The sequence below is a fragment of the Mytilus galloprovincialis genome, chromosome 1 (assembly GCF_965363235.1).
Source record: "Mytilus galloprovincialis chromosome 1, xbMytGall1.hap1.1, whole genome shotgun sequence".
Lineage (NCBI taxonomy): Eukaryota > Metazoa > Mollusca > Bivalvia > Mytilida > Mytilidae > Mytilus > Mytilus galloprovincialis.
In genome coordinates this window covers 105,912,580-105,925,376 of record NC_134838.1, presented here as the reverse complement: position 1 = coordinate 105,925,376, position 12,797 = coordinate 105,912,580, and the positions used below count along the sequence as shown (strand labels likewise).

The 12,797-nt window shown below is 30.2% G+C and overlaps 1 protein-coding gene across 2 annotated transcripts in view; it reads left to right on the top strand.

Annotated features, from left to right (window-relative positions):
• Nucleotides 1-266: 266 nt before the first annotated feature.
• Nucleotides 267-12,797, top strand: part of LOC143048979 (putative 37.6 kDa protein in cld 5'region) — a 41,283-nt gene continuing 28,752 nt past the window's right edge. Inside the window, exon 1 of one of the 2 annotated variants that reach the window (XR_012969997.1) lies at nucleotides 267-348. The gene's annotated coding sequence lies outside the window, so the exon portion shown is untranslated. The remainder of the gene's footprint in view (nucleotides 349-12,797) is intronic. The other variant, XM_076222819.1, reaches the window with a different exon arrangement.

Sequence of the window (12,797 nt, the reverse complement as noted above, 5' to 3'; positions counted from 1 at the left end):
TTATCCTGGGTTTGGAACCCCCCCCCCCCTTTTAAAATGGCTGGATCCGCCCTTGTTCTAGAGTGTTCAAATAAGCCCAATGTGTCCTCCTCAGTTTCAGATATTATCAACGTAAATGCTATGGAAGATTTCGAAAATAACAGCTAACAAAATTACGTGTATACTGGCGAATGTCAAAGCTGTTGTCGATACTTCCAAATCGAGTCGACCTAATTTATTACCCGGGTTCATCAAACCGGTTACACGTCTATTTATACTTTCATACGTATGATACGATATAATTCATCCGCCATGCACATGAAACTAATATACTACCATTTCTTGGGAAAATATGGAAACACAGATAAAGTAAGTACAATTCTAAAACAGTTCGGGTATATTTCCTTTATGCAGTTATACGGATTTGCATTAAGGTTTCAATATATTGATGACAGAAACATATAAACTTTCTCTGTATTTTTCAACCTAAAAAGTAAAATGAATAAAGTCCTAAACTATGGGAACATAAGTTCATTTAAAGATACTTAAGGTTCATGTGGACCCTTTGGCTAAAATGGCTACATTTTCACCTCAAAATTTACTAGATGAGTACAGACAAACCTGTGCATCTGGAAAAGTTTAAAGGCATGGCATGCCCTAGTTATATTTGTTATTCTCGTGGGATTTTGTCTGATGCTTGGTCCGTTTCTGTGTGTGTTAGTTACATTGTAGTGTTGTGTCGTTGTTCTCCTCTTATATTTATGCGTGTCCCTCAGTTTTAGTTTGTTACCCCGATTTTGTTTTTTGTCCATGGATTTATGAGTTTGAACAGCGGTATACTACTGTTGCCTTTATCAAGATATCTATAATTCAAATGCATTGTATGATTCAAACAATTCATAACTGAACTGGATTTTGCAGTGCAATTTTTTTCGTCACTGCAGAAGTATATAAAATTAACAAACAGTTGAGTTTTGCTTGATATGGTCCACTTCGTACACAGTTTTAATCACCAATTATTGTCTGACATCTATTGTCCATCTATTGTCCATGTCAAACAAAACAGCTCACTTCAATAATTACCTGTGGTGAAGATCTCAAACCTCTTTCTCAACCTAGTTTATTTTGGTACCTTCTGGAGGAATGAAAAAAGGTGCACTGGAAAATCATGTTAAGTTTTTATTTTTCTAAAACATTAAACCTATTTGAATTAACATAATATATATACTGAAAATTGTAAATTTTTATGTTATGGCCAAACCGGTTTTTTGGGTGAATACTAAATTTTCCAAAATATCTGAAGATGACTTAATTAGTTTAAAATTTGTATGGACGAACACTGTTACATGGTAATACTTGAAGTAAGCTTTTTGATTGACATGGACAATAAATTGACAAAAGATCATACGTGACAGTAATTGGTGATTTAAACTGTGTACATAAGTGGACCATATCAAGTGAAACTCGACAGTTTGTTTATTTTACCATCTTTTGCAGGGTCGAAAAAAAAAGCCTTTTAAGGCCATGCTTATTTATTTTTATAAATTTGATATAACAAATTATTAATTTGATATAACAAATTATTAATTTGATATAACAGTCTCAATTTGATATAACAAATTATCAAGTTGATATAACAGATTTTCAATTTTGATATAACAAATTATTTATTTGATATAACAGATAATCAATTTGCTATAACAATGCCGATACCAGCAATCACTGGAGATATGGGATGGTATCCGATTCATCATAGAATTCAGGTCAATATTGTGCGTCTTTATTGTAGACTAGTTAAATTACCTGACACTAGAATATGTCGTAAAGTTTTCTTGTGGGATCAAAATGTGTCTACCAGATATCGTTCAATCACGCAAAGAAACTGTTTGATTCATGCGGACTCAACGATATACTATTTCTAGAGAATCAACACATTATAACGCCATACTTAATCGATTCTGAGAAAACGCATTTAGAAAACGAACATAAACAATCTTGGTTAAACAATATTCAGCAAATGCGTAAACTGAGAACGTACAAACATTTTAAAACAGAATTTGCAACAGAAACTTTTCTAAAACGTTGCTGAACTAGAAGTCAGCGATCTTCTATTTCACGTATGCGTTGTGGGACATTTCCTTTAGAAATCGTAAAGGGACGAAATACTGAGAAACATTCCAGTAGAACGCAGAACTTGTAAAATGTGCGATACAAACTTGAGGACGAAATACACTTTTTGATCCACTGTCCAAAATATACAGAGAAAAGAAACAAACTGTTTGAAAATATTTGTGTAACATTCCGTGATATATCTGGTCTTTCTGACACTGATAAACTATGTGAGCTTCTTTCTAACCACAAACTATCATATCAGAACTCGTCGTAAGCTTATTTGGCTGGCTGAAGTTTTATATTATGTATTTAATGTAACGATATACTTTATATTCAGGTTGCACTATAATAAACAATTCTTCTTCTTCTTTTCTTCTATAACAAATTATTAATTTGATGTAACAAGTTATTAATTTGATTTATTAATTTGATATAACAAATTTTTAATTTGATATAACAAATTTTTAATTTGATATAACAAATTATTAACAATTAAATTATCAATTTGATATAACAAATTTTTATTTTGATATAACAAATTATTAACAATTAAATTATCAATTTGATATAACAAATTTTTATTTTGATATAACAAATTATTAACAATCAAATTATCAATTTGATATAACAAATTGTGAATTGGTCTAATGTCAAAATGTTTGTTTATTTCAAACCAAAAGCAATACAGCTTATAGGTATATCATAAATATGTACATGTATATCATAACAGAACATTTTAAATACAATAGGAGGCAAGACTACATAGTATAAATCATTCAGAAGGTTGTCATGAAAATTTTATATCTGTGGCGTATTTCAGATATTTTCCTAAATTAGATAATTCCGAAACATTCTTTGTTGACAATAATTGAACTAATTTAAAAACAGATGCATTTGTATAATAATACCTTTTTATATACATTTTTCTAATATTTTCATATTTTGGACATTTTAAAATAAAATGAAACTCATCCTCGATGTCACCCTGGTTACATAAGATACATAATCTTTCATTTTTTGCTTTTTTAATGAATCTACCATATTCAATATTCAATTTGTGAGAACACAGTCTATACTTAGTTAAAAATCTAATACATTGTGGACTTAAATTTTTTGTCAAATAAAACTGCAATTGAACATTATCCACAAGGTGTTTATAGATAGTACATTTTGATGATGAATCGAAAAACATATTTCTTTCTTGAAGAAAATGGTCAATAAGCCTTTGTTTGAATAAAATAATCAATGCTTCTTCGCATACAACATTCTGTGCATACCACACATGTCCAAAACCTAGGCTAAGTAACATACATTTAACATTATTAACCCATGATGACTTATTTCCTGATTCACACTCATCATACATATCATTATATATAGCATTAAGAATATAATTTCTCGTCCGTAATAGACGAATCCAATATTTTAATATTTTTACTTTCCGAGATATCAATAAAGGAAATCTTCCCAACTCAGAATAAACCACTGCGGTAGCAGTGGATTTTTTAACAGTCAAAATATTTTTACAAAATTCTATATGAAGTTTTTCTATATCAGATGCATTATGAAAACCCCATATTTCACTTCCATATAATAAAACAGGTGATACATAGACATCAAATAAATACAATTTTGTTTGTACATTTAAACACATATGTTTTATTTTACCATACAACATTGATAAACATTTTCTGCCTTTGGCAGCAATATTTAACTGAGTTTGATTAAACTTTGCATTGTAATATAACATAACACCCAGATACAAATAATGATCAGCAACTTCAATAATTTCGCCATTATAAAACCATTTTTCATCGCTTCGTAATTTACCACCGTTTCTGAAAACAACCACCTTAGTTTTGCTTGTGTTTACAATAAGTTTCCACTTTTTACAATAATTATGTAGTGAATTCAACATATTTTGCAACCCATCAATAGTTTCGGAAAATATAACAGTGTCATCTGCATACATCAATAAAAACAATGAAAGTTCTTTTATGTCTACTGGTAGACATAAGCTATTAATAAACTCATTTTCAAAATCATTTAAAAACATTGAAAATAGTATAGGTGATAATGGTTCCCCTTGCAATACTCCTTTTTCTACAGAAAATATGTCAGAAAATTCACCTTTAAATTTTACACAGCTCATAGAATTATCATATAAAGATTTAATAATTGAAAAAAGTTTACCACTTATACCACATTTTGCAAGCTTATAATATAAAAAATTTCTATTCAAGTTGTCAAAAGCACTTTTATAGTCTATAAAACAACAATAAAGTTTTTTCTTCAATCCCAAATATTTAGTAATAATTGATTGTAAGGCAAAAATAGCATCAGTTGTGCCATGACCGGGTCGAAACCCAAACTGAGCATCAGTTAAAATGTCATTTTCGTTAGCCCACAATGTAAGCCTTTCATTAATAATAGTAGTAAAAAGTTTGCAGAAACAACTGCTTAGTGTTATACCTCTATAATTATCAGTAACATTTACATTATTTTTTTTATGCACAGGAATAAGTATTCCTTTACACCACTGTTTCGGCATATATCCAGTTTCAAAAATTACATTAAACAATTGCACAATTAAGGGTACGAGAATGTCTTTAAAATGTATAAAATACTCATTTAACAAATTGTCAGCACCTGGCGATTTGTTACATTTTAACTTCAACAAAATTTTACATACTTCTTCTTGAGTAATAGACGCATCAAGTTCGTTATACACACATTCTTGGTTATCAGCTTCAACATCATCGGTTATATTAGAACTGGTTTCAGCAGTTAGGTTTTTGAAATGATTATAAAAATCTGACGACTTTAAATTACAATTAGTGTTCTTCTTTCCTTTTTTGAATACATCAAAAAACTGTTTCGGATTATGTTTTCGCCAATAGTCAATTTGGTTTCCTTCATATCTCAAGTAGTTTCGTTTAACGCGATTTTCATACGATTTGTAGTTCTTTTTTGACTCGATCAGAATTTGGCGATTCAAATTATTTCTGTTCCTATTGAAACGCCTAATATTACAATGATATATATAATACAGTTCTTTGCATCTATCGTCGAACCATGGTTTATTTGGCAGTGAGTTTTTATTGCTTTTAATGTTCGTAGCATTCCTTTTAATACAATAACGTTTTTCACAAAATGGTTTGAAGACAGTATTCAATGTTTCAGTAAGTTTTATAACAGTATTCTCAATACTTTGTTCTGTACACACCATTTGCTCAACGTTACTGCTCATTGTGTCCATATGACTAATCAAACTAGTTTTCATTTCCGTAATTTTGTCCGGATCCCATCTGTATGTGCTGTGAAAAATATTATCATCACTTGAATTGAATGTTTGTATACCAGTATCGGCTATTTCAAGCGTTAAACGAACCGGTGCATGATCAGACCACATATTAAAGTCCATAACAGCAAATTCATTTACAAGATATAAATAGTTTTTATGTATCAATGCATAATCAATAACACTAGATCCCAAATGGTTATAAAACGTTAATTTTCCTATTTTGTCACTAATTGATCGACCATTACATACCCGGAGTCCAGTAGATTGGCAAAGACGTAATAGTTTCCTTCCGAAATTGTTTACTGTTTTATCCTCAGAAAATCGAACCTGTTCTTCGTCATCACTATCATAGCTGATAAAATTATCAATGGTATTTTTAACCGTGATGTTAAGTTCATCGTTTTGTATAAAATCTGGTTTAATACCTATTCGACTGTTCCAATCACCAATAGCAGCAACAGGGCCTAAACTGCTGTAACTTGCGATGTCTTCAGTAAGACAGTCATAAATATCAACATCATATTTGTCATAAAAAATGTTATTTTCATGGGGTACATATACAAAACATATATAAACATCATTGCTTTTATCAAAAAATAAAGTTTTGTCCACCTTTACCCATATAACAGTATCATGAGAAACTTTCAATATTTCTATATGCTTTTGCAATGATTTGTTGTACAAGAGGACCATTCCACCACCTTTACCTTTTTTTCTTGGATAACAATTGATTAAAAATTTATTACCAAAAATTTCATCATTTATATCAGTATTTTCATCAATCCAACATTCAGATAAGAAAACAATATCATTCTTTACAAAATTTTGAACAAAATCTGCATTTTCAAGCTTATTTTTTAATGATCTATTTACATTCCATGAGACAATATTAAGCTTATGCCTAACCTCCTTTGAATCCTATGAATTGGTCTACAAATAGTATGATTTTATCATAATAATGATTAATTAAAAGTTGCATAACCCGAACTTGCGCATTTCGTATATTAATTGATTGTTCATCTGACGTCCAGTGACAAATATCTAATGCATTTTCAAAACTCAGGTTTAATGTTTCTATAACCAATCCTCCTCCCCTTTTCCCTTTAAGACAGTTTTCGGGACTAGTTTCTCAATTTTGCATATGGAACCTGGTACCTTAGAACGAACAAATATAAGAGAGAAAAGGGGAGGGTCTATTTGATCAATTTACATTGCATATTTTCAAGTCAAAGCGAAACGAAGAGTTCTATTGAGATGTTGGTGTTTTAAGGATGTATTCTTCTGACTTTTCAATCTCATTAAGTCTCGTTTAAGTCTCGTTCTTGAATTATTTCGAAAACATGTGATACAAGTGGAAAATATCAGTGAATTTTAAAAATATTATAATCAAACATAAATCTGTGAAAAAATTGTGTATTTACAATGAATAGATTTTGAGTAGTCCAGTTTTCAAATTTTACGACCTATCAAGTCAGTATTTTTAGCCAAAATTTTGAGAAAATAGGTGAGGGATACAAAAAATGATTTTACAAGAATCATGTACATCCCATATCATTTTGGTCTTTTAAAATTTCTTAGGTATGTTTTTTTTCAATCATTTATAACAAAAAGGTAGAAATAATATGCATTTTGTTCTTAAAACTGAGAAAAATCACAAAAATACAAAATTGACAGCATGGTAAATTTTACACAAAAAAGCGTCAGAATATGATAAAACTTACTTATATTAACACCTACTTATAGTTTTTGTAAGTAAAATTTATTAAGATTGGTCCACTTCATCTTTATACAAAGTATGAAAAAAAAAGGTTTAATTGTAGAACTGTGATTTTTCATTTTTTCATTATAATAGCCCAAAAATAGGTAAAAATCAATGAAAAAGGGGACAATCATCAAAATTTGGCATTTTCAAAGGGCGGTAGCAACAAAAGAAGTGCACCACCGTATGATTTTTTCTTCACCAATTATTTTGTTACAGTCTTAGAAACCCAAAAATCAGATTAAAAAAAAAGTTTATTTCTAGTAATGTTTGGCTCCTCAGAGGTGTACACCCATAAGGAACATAGGAACATACAAGGATAAAAAAGTGCTTTTCCTTCTTAAAAAAGCCTGGCATGTTCCTTTTGTCTTAAATAATTTTGTTTTCACGTATATTTTGTATTTGGAATTTTTATTCAAAATTTAAAAAAAAACGTGTGAGATTATGAATAATTGTGGACTTTCAATTTTTGTTAAAAAAAAAAGACCACAGGAGTATAATCTGAACACCTTAACAACGTTGTATATATAGAATAAGGGTTTCAGATCATGAGCAATGGAAAAACATTTAGGTCTATCTCTCTACACAGTTTAAGCATTTCACTTATATATTCTGTATGTCAAATAGAGAAGGGGTCGGGGATAATCCCAATCCAATCATAAGTAATTTGACATATCACATTTCCTTTTTTTGTTATATCAAGTTTATGAATTGTTATACTAAATAATTATAATCTGTAATATCAAATTGATAATCTCATTATGTTATATCAAATTTTAGCATGGCCCTAAAAGGCTTTCGTAGTAAGGAGATTCTACTACTGTTTCAAGTCTTCTATGGTATTGTATCCACTAAAGACAGTGACATTTCAAATTCAAAACTTTAAATTTTAAATTTTACTGTCGAGAGCTGATACACATATAAGCATGATACATATCGCATTGCACAAGATTTGGTGGTGGTATTTTAAGACTAGTGAAGTCACGGAGGAAATAAAATTTGATAATGTGTTACAGTTAAATTGAGTTATTTCCCTTTGTCTGATTAGTAACATGTTACTATAGTATTAATGAATGGGTGTTTTTATAATGGCCAGGTGTTATATGTCCAAGGTCTGTAATAATGGTCGAGGAAGTCTGTAACGGCCCGAGGCAACGCCGAGGGCCATTACAGGCATCCGAGGCCATTATTACTGATCGAGGACATATAACAGGGCCATTATACAAACACCCATTTCTTAATACATTTATTAACCAACTGAACAAAAGTGAATGTGTTGCTTCCAACTTAATGTACTTATTACTCTTTTAATGACAGTTTAGTTTGAAAAAAATAATTTGTACTTTATCATGATAAAGCTTTAAATATACCAAATATCCAAAATATTTAGTTGAAAGAAGTTATGTGTTGAAAAACAGGATGAACAGTGATCCCTATATATATATATGGTTCTTTAATGTTGGTTGTTGGTTACTAAATTAAATAAAATACAAAAAGGTATTATACTCTTTACAACTTAATTTATTAACTTTATTTAAAAAAACTAACTGGGATTAAAACAGACAAACTGGGCATTAATAGATCTGCCGTTTAACACTAGATATATCTGTTTTGACCATTATAGCTTTAACACTAATAGGTCTGTTTTAACACTTATATATGTTACAGTGAATTTGTATAATCAGGGATTATGTAGAATCCCTAAAATTTTCAGGGATTAGAAATTCCTCGGTCAGTAATAATGGCCTCGGATGTCTGTAATGGCCCTCGGCGTTGCGTCGGGCCATTAAAGACTTCCTCGACCATTATAACAGACCTTGGACATATAACAGGGCCATTATAAAAACACCCATTCATTAATACTATAATATGAAAGACACAAAAATATAGAAATGATAAACACAATATAATTAAATGATAAGCACAATATAATTAAATGATAAGCACAATATAATTAATTGATAAGCAAAATATATATTGAATAATTGATGTTTTGTTTTTAATACTGACTTTATCAGCAATAATATCAAGCAAGCCCTTTTTGATATTTACTGTATCAGTATTAATAATATCAAGCGAGCCCTTTTTGATATTTACTGTATCAGTATTAATAATATCAAGCGAGCCCACAAGGGCGGGTTGATGAAGTTAGTATTAAAATATTAACATGATTAAATGGCATAATTAAATGATAAGCACAATATATATTGAATAATTGATGTTTTGTTTTTAATACTGACTTTATCAGCAATAATATCAAGCAAGCCCTTTTTGATATTTACTGTATCAGTATTAATAATATCAAGCGAGCCCACAAGGGCGGGTTGATGAAGTTAGTATTAAAATATTAACATGATTAAATGGCATAATTAAATGATAAGCACAATATAATTAAATGATAAGCAAAATATATATTGAATAATTGATGTTTTGTTTTTAATACTGACTTTATCAGCAATAATATCAAGCGAGCCCTTTTTGATATTTACTGTATCAGTATTAATAATATCAGGTGAGCCCACAAGGGCGGGTTGATGAAGTTAGTATTAAAATATTAACATGATTAAATGGCATAATGATTTTTTTATCGTATTGTTTTAGCAATTGTTTTTACGTTGAGATATGAATTAAACTGAAATTGTCATCAAAACTATTTTTACGCGTACAATCTTTTTGATAAATGTTAGTTTTATGCACAATATTTTAAAAATAAACATTTTATTTACAAACTAGATTTGGATGGCATCGACTATTACACATTTGTCCTGTTTTTTTACATGTATATCTATTAAATTCATATTTGTTTTTACCACAATATCAACATTTAAAAAACCTTGTCCTCCATATCCAATCATATTTTACGGCACGTCTCAGAGAAATAGAGTTTTCAGCACAAACATTTGAAGGTACCTATGAAGGGAAATCAGCAACCTCAAACTGATTTCTTGTATAAAAGATCCGAGCAGGAGTCCATTGCTATATGGCAAGGATCTCCCTTTCCTGGAACCACTTGTTGAATTGGTTTGAGATATATGTTGTTTTTCCTCTGCAATTTGCATTAACTTTTGAGCATACGTTTTCTTCAACCCAAGCAACACCTGTGCCTGTGCCGAGCTTATTTGTTAGTTACTGTAGCATAATGAGGTTCAACACTTGGATAAAATATAAAGGAAAAAACTCATCACTTAAGAATCAAATAGTAGATCAGGAATGAAAACTGCATGTTTACTTAAACTTTCAAGGAATAAGAAAAAAATGATAATTTGTCTATGTTAATTTGTTTCATCATCTTTGGAGCTTTTGATTATTGATAATCACTGAAATCATATTAGGGAATTTGTAGAATACTAATTAAAATTATCAGTGATTATGTGAAATCACTGGCAATTTTCAGGGAATCTGTATAACCACTAATGATTTTAGTGATTCTACATAATCCCTGAAAAATTCTACATAATATATATATATCTTTATTCTGACAAACCTTCGTCAATACAATGGTATACACAAGTTACATGTAATAAATAGCACAATTAAAAATTACAGAAAACATAATATGTACACTATTTACAAATATAAGTTGAATTTAGTCAGGAGAACACACACATGAATTAATATGCCTTAACCTATAGCTGTACAATGTAACCTATGGGAATGCAACAAGTGTATAAATCTCAATAACCGAAAATTATACCATAGCTATCTATGGTATAATTTTCACAATTATACCATGGTTTTGTTGTGCATGATTTTCGAAAAGAAAAACACAGATGGCAAGACCTAAAGGAGGCCGCCTGAATTTTTAAATTGACATGCACAACAGAGTCAATGTGGGGCCACTAAGCTAAACTGCCCGCTTTGCACCAGCCGATATAAATGAATGCCTAGGGTGGGAATCGAACCCACGTACACCAACTCCACTGTCCCTATATTTTCAAATAAACAAAAAATTGTCAAGATCAAATTTAAAAAAAGGTATAAATGTGTTAAAATTTAATTATCAAATTATACATGAAAATATAAGTTGTTTTTCGATGATTCAGAATCTGATGTCTACTTAGAGCGTAGTCCCATAGCCTCCATTGTAGTCCCATAGCCTCCATTGTACAGCTACACGACTGAATATATTTGGTAAAAGGGTTTAAAATTGCCGAGGCACATATTTTTGGGGAGAAAGGAGCGGAAGGCACGCCATTTTCAAGGAGCTTCATGTATGGTAGATGCGTAGTCCTTTTTTTAAATATAGTTTTACCTTAAATGTTGACCTGCTAGACCCCTCCCCCTTTAAAAATCCTGGATTCTCATCCGATTTGATATAAATCCAAACTGTTAACGAGGTTGCTTAAGTAATAACAATTATGTTTGAGAATTAAAATAGAAAGGTTCCTTAAAATGAAGCTGAACATTTTGTTTAAATTATCTAGAATATACATCGCATGCGATTTTAATCGTGGACATTTTGAATTCCCTGTTAATTAATGCGTCGACCTGGGGTTCTGGTACAAATAAAAACGTGGAATTATTCATCCAAACTCACCAAAAGATTCTTTGGTATTCAAATTTCCACAGAATTATAAAATTAATCAACAATGAAAATTTAAACATTTCGAACATTTAACATTTTGATAAAATAAAATCACTAACCCTTTGCAGTTCAACTTTTAATCTGGGGTTCCGAAAAGCTTTTAAAATATCTCTTGCAGCCATATGCAGAACATCCAATTTCTTTTGACGTTACCAGTCACCAATGTAGATGTGCATCCATCGCTGTGGAAAAATCTTGTCTAACTGATGTTTCCGCTGTTTCAGAAGCCTGTGCTTATTTCAGAAAGGAGGTGGAGCTTAATGTGTAAGATCCAAAAAGGGTAATTTGACTGATTCTTATAAAAGAATTTTTAAAGTAAAAACTAACAAAAATATATGAAATACACATTTTTAAACAGCAATATATGCGATAGGTTAAAACAGATATTTCATATATTTTGGATAGTTTTGTGGTGTTTCATAAATTATACCATAGCTTTTGTTGAAACCCCTCGGCAACCTCACTCGACTTCGTCTCGTGAGGTAATTGCCGGGAGTTTCAACTAAAGCTATGGTATAATTTACGATACACCACAAAACTATCCAAAAGATATGAAATATCTATAACTTATAAATGTACATAGCTTTTTTAAATATGATTGTTTTGCCATATTCATTACTTCCTTAAATTTAATTATATTTGGATAATCAATATACTTTTTAGCGATAAACTTTTGTCTTTCTATAGCCATAAATTTACACTTCATTACATAGTGGAATTCATCTCCAAGATCTTTTAAGTCACATAGTTCGCATATTCTTTTATCTCTCTGAATTTTTTTCCATCTTTCACTTTCTATAGGTAATCTGTGGTTAATGAGTCTAAATTGACATAAAGTATAAATATCTCGGGGTTCCAAAATGTCTAAATACTTTTCGAATCCGAAAAGTTCCTTAAAAAGGCGATATCTTAATGTGTTCGAGTTCGTTTGAATATCTGAGTACCATGTTATGTACGATTCGCTCGTGTATGTAACAATGTATTAGATTTTAGCCAGAGAAATTTATGTATTACTGAAAAATTATTACACCAGGGTTTTCGATATCACAAACTGGTCA